The sequence below is a fragment of the Varroa destructor genome, unplaced genomic scaffold, assembly GCF_002443255.2.
Source record: "Varroa destructor unplaced genomic scaffold, Vdes_3.0 BEIS01000007.1, whole genome shotgun sequence".
Classification (NCBI taxonomy): domain Eukaryota; kingdom Metazoa; phylum Arthropoda; class Arachnida; order Mesostigmata; family Varroidae; genus Varroa; species Varroa destructor.
This window is the reverse complement of record NW_019211460.1, coordinates 6712691-6717934: the sequence shown is the minus strand read 5'-3', so window position 1 is coordinate 6717934 and position 5244 is coordinate 6712691.

The following is a 5244-nucleotide window of genomic DNA, read 5'->3' as shown; positions in this document are numbered from 1 at the left end:
ATATATATAGCTATCATCAGACTATTATAAAAATGGTGGATTTTGAGGTTTAATAGCTTTTCAACTAGCTGGGCTAAAATAATGTTTACTCTTTTTTAATTTTTACACAGTTGTCTCTGCGATCTGACAGCTTCCCTAAAGTAAATTGATAGTGAAATATGCTAGTCCGCCAAATGCCGTTTTGACATGGAATGCCCCGTAATCGCGTGTACTTAGACTCAAAGAATAAGCGGGTTGAAGCCGACGTTGGACACGCCTTTGCTCAATCTGGAAAGTAATTTAGGAAGGGCTATGAAATCTGGCGTTCTCATCGAGCAACCACACTGAGTATTTTCGATTGTCATGCAGCGGTCCACGAGTCTCTTCAGGAACTCGAGGTAGCCGACTGCATTCATTGTGTCACTTCCGCTAAGTGTCCCGTAGAAGGAGATACCCCGATGTTCATTGCAAGTACTATCGTTATCTTATGTCCAAACCTACCCGATACAGCCGTTGAACTGAATTTCTTTCCACGGGTCACCATTCTCTCGCCTCGTATCTCTCCGGCTGGTGGTAGAGATTAAACAAACCTTGTCTATGGTGACTGTATATTCCAGGCGGGTTTTTGTCTATTGAAGTTCCGCAAACCGCTCGTGAGATACCCCACACACATTTCAAACCTGCTTGGAGCCAATTTACGGGGGCCTATTTTTGACTTGGGTTCTGCGTGTTCCATGTTTGGCTTAAAACTCGCTTACATGTCACACGTGAAATGTCGAGTTTTGCTGACAAGGCCCTCAGGCGCAAAGTTCTGCTTCTGTAGAAAGCATTTTAACACTTCGATCACTGTTCCTAGAACGCTTGCACTATTCACGCTCAGAACCTCCTTCTTTAATGCCTTCACCAATCTTCGATGAATCTTTGCAGCGCTGCCATTTTCGAAAAATAAAAGTTCGATAAGTGAGCTTTAAGTTTTGAGAAAAAAAATAGATGTTTCCAACTTCTCACTTTTCTGGAGTCAACTCAGTCGGCTTTCACTAACAAGTTTCAACAGAATCACGATATCGATGAGCTAAATTTCGCTCATCTATCAAAGTGTGTGACCTTGAAAAATAACTAAAACTAACAGTACATTATAATGTTTACGGTTATGAGTGTTTGTCAGAGTTCATGCCTTGTATCATGTATTGCCCACAGCATCCGATTCAAATATAAATGTCGACAAATAGAGATTTCTAATAATATTTAATGTCCGATGGCTGGGTGCAGATAAATATTGATCGCTATGGACACAACCATTGTAGCTTTGCGGTTGGGGTTTCGTTGGCTAACATGTAGAATAATGTGCACTACTCACTAACGGGAAAGTGCTTTTCCATCTTTTCCCAACTGCGGTAAAAGCCAACTGCTGGAATAATTTTCTAGTCACTCTCCCGTTCTCGCGGTGGATCCACTTAAGCTCAAAAGCTCTTCAGTGAGGCCACATCGACCACTGGCAAAACGGCTCTACTTCGCAATCTGTATGAATGTGTTTCTAAGATGTGGTTTTATTTACGAAATGTTAGAAAAGCATTGGTCCCGTTGCCGATTCAAATTTATCAGGCATTTCTAGAGCATATGCTTATCGCACATTTATGGACATATGTAATATATAGTAGTAGTAAACTTAGTTCCGCAGCTCCTCGAGTTAACAGAATGCCCATAAACTAATTTTATACTGTTTGAATACAGATAATTTTGGGCGGGCGGCTTGTATGTTCTGTTCTTATGTATGTATGCTCTGATCTATCCTTTGCTGAACTTTCTCCTTTTATATTGTCCTCCTTGGAGTTCTGTTGGCGACCTTCGTTGTGGGTTTTTATTTTGCCGATAATCGGAGCGGGCCGAGCTGCTGGTGTTGCTGGTTACCCACAAACACTCGTACTATATTCCCCCTCCGTCAAACCCTGTATGCGTCCTCCGGACACCCCCTGTAGCTCCGAAATCCCTACTAGAGTACGCATCCTTCGAGAAGATGAAAATCCTGCCACGTTGAGTGCTAATAGAAGTAGCAGTAGAGGCCGAAATTAAGGGGCAAGCTTTGAGCCGTTGCTACCGGCTAGCTTTTTCGCGTGATCGGGCAGGAACTCAATTAACTACTGCTTCTGGTGAAAGACTACTGAAAGTTCGGCGAACGCTCGCTCGGTCGCCGCTGCAGTATGACGGTATGGGGATGGCGAAGCAAGCGTTTCGCTAAAACAAGTCGTTTCACGTTATACGTCCCACCTGGGTTGGATCCGCTCGAGCTGTCTTTTTTATTCGTAGGTGACAAACAAAGAGAGGGACACGTTTGTTATTAGCCCTATTAATAATCTATTTTATCGCTCTCACCTCTACCGTGTAGAGACCGGTGAAAGCAGGAGAACGCCACGGACGACATTATTATTAGAATCATTAACACTTACCAACATTCTCTTCCGTACAGATTATTATTATTATTATAAGCGTCATTATCTGCAGTTTGGAGTAAGCAGAGCTAATGGGAATTGGGGGTTTGGTGTAAAGGTATGGGATGAAAGCTATAGGGGTTGACTAAATCAACGGCGTTTGGCAGCGTTATCAGCAGCTTTTCTGATGCCGCCGTTCTCCCCAAACGGGGGATGAACCCACTATTATACTACCCCCTCCGAGTGACTCGACTATGTGTGCTAGATAGCGATCGTAGCGGTCGTCAGGCTGACGGGCTTTTGCTCTTGCCAGTGAATTATGCCTACAGCGATGATTGTGAAGCATGGACATTAAGTTTTACGGAGTTGCCGTTAATCGTTTTGGCCTGACAAGCACCTTGTCCCCTCAAGACAACTTTAGTAAGGAATGGTTTGCAATTATTTAATTTGTCTTTTTATCAACAGAAATTTAAGCTAGAAGTGAGCGCTCAAACAGGTGGTTTTATTGGTGCTTTCTTTTGAATTGTCAGATAGATTAAATACAAACGTCAACTTACACTTACAAGTACCGAAAAGTTACTGTTTCAGATAACGCAACCAGTTCCAATTAGGTCTATCTATCAGGTGATGTCGGTCGCGAAGGCGAGCGGATCGCACCTATTGGGTCAAACATTCGGTATTATTTTCTAGCTATTGTTAAGCCTTCTAGCTTCTTTTTAAGGTCTAGCTTCTTTTTTCTTTTTTTCAGTAGTATTTTTACGTACCCGTCCTTATCAAACTTGTTAATTGGCTAGCGGCCACTACGACACATTTGGTTACTCTATTTAATTGAGATCTAATACAAAATCGTACCGGAACTATCTATATCTGTACGGCGCATTATTATTAAACATAGTACTATAGAAAGATGAATAAAAAATAATTAAAATTTCCTCTTCAAGTGATCGTAGAGTGACTTTTCATGAAATTCCGATGAAAAATTGTGCAGCTTACGTACACTCTCATTCCAGGAATTATGTCTAGCTGATTTAGGCACTTAATCATCTACCGCGCAAAAGAGCAAATTTACTATTCACGTCTTCTTCTCCCTCTCTCCAGGACCTCGGATACCCCCCCCCCCCTGCCCCCGGAGGTTCGTATTAAAGAAACGTATCTACCAGAACTTTAAGCACTTTTAAACACATCTTCACCATTTCATTACTGAATCAATTACGAGCAAGAACAGCATGAAGGAAAAAATTTAAAGTAGTACGATGCTTTCACAAAACGGCTCGATATCGATCTCATTTGTCTGGCAACGAAGACGCATTGTTTACAAGATATTTGTATATCCAAACGTGCACGTTTAGTTGCCCTGCTAGATTTTATCTCAAGGAGCCGTTGTCTTTCTAATTCTAAAAAAAAAAAAAAAAAAAAAAAAAAAAGCTAGGAACAGGCTTAGCTAATCGACGTTGTCCTCGGGGCTAATATTAACAAAGTCATAAATTGCATCAGTGCGAGTTATCGGCTTCGAGAAGGAGAAAGCGTAACGGCGTTTATCGACCAAAAGCTTCATAGACTGCGTCAAGCAGATTTACCCAGGTATTAGCGACTGAAGTTGAGGGCCTGCTCTGTGATAGACTTGAAGGTTCTAACCTCAAACTACGAGACGACACTTGGAGGGCGAGTTAGCCTACAGCTAACGTTGCACGTTGATAGGCGTGTGTCTCGGTCAATAATTGACAAGCCTATACGCCTATCAAGCCTATCACGGTTCTTAACCGTCCAGTGTGTGACCATCCTATAACATACGCCGCAACGCTGCAGACTTTTCCTTTAATGCCTTAGATAAATGAGAAGGCGATTGGATGGCGTTAAAGAAGGGGGTGGGGGGTAGGGGGTGAGGATACTCTTCGAATGGGTATCGACAAACTTGCTTCAAATGCTGTTCTTCATGCGACATGTATTTGCAATACAATTCTGTCAAAAAGGATCTTTTCTCTTTATTATGTAAGGGACTCTTACATGTGGACCCTCAATTGTTACTTCAATGGTTACGTATGATGAATAACTGAGGTGATACTGTCGTATGAGACTAATTAAAATGTTTTTAATAATCAGCTCAACGCTTGGCAGAATTTGTATGTAACTTTGAAAGACTGAGTTGTGTATAGAAACCAGAATGTATTTATAAAGAGGTGTTTTTTTAAATAATGGTGATTAATTTTTTTTACCTTCATACGTTTTATTCAAAAACGTATTTTCTTAAAGGGCGCTCCGTCTACCCCTCATCATAAGGTCAGTGTTCATATTCGAATTAAATAATACCACTTTGTCCCCATATATTGTGGTAAAAACCAACCAAAAAAAATCGTAATTTTAACAAAATAATCAACTGAGAGAAAATGTATAATTGTTTTAGCAAAAGAGTCCAAAAATACACTTAATTCTTAGTTACACACAACATTTTACTGGGCGCTCGAGACCGCCTTCCAAAAACCAACGCACGCGTTCAACAAGCAAACACAATACAGGTTAGGCCTTGATGTCCTATAACTATTGAATCAAAAACGAAAATAAACGATATATTGCTTAACTAATTCACTAAACTAAATTACCTACATTAACAATTTTGCTAAACAAAATTATAATTATTAGCTATTAATCAACTTTATTTATTAACTATATATATTAACTAACAAATTATACATGCGAAACGGTGAGGATATAATCATTGCAATATGACTTTTCGGCTTTCGAAAATCGGTGTCTCCAAACCTGACGAAGTTGCTGAGGCCTCAGAGTACCTTCTGGTCACAAAGTTCTAACTAGTCAAATGCTCTTCAGGCTTTTCTACGCT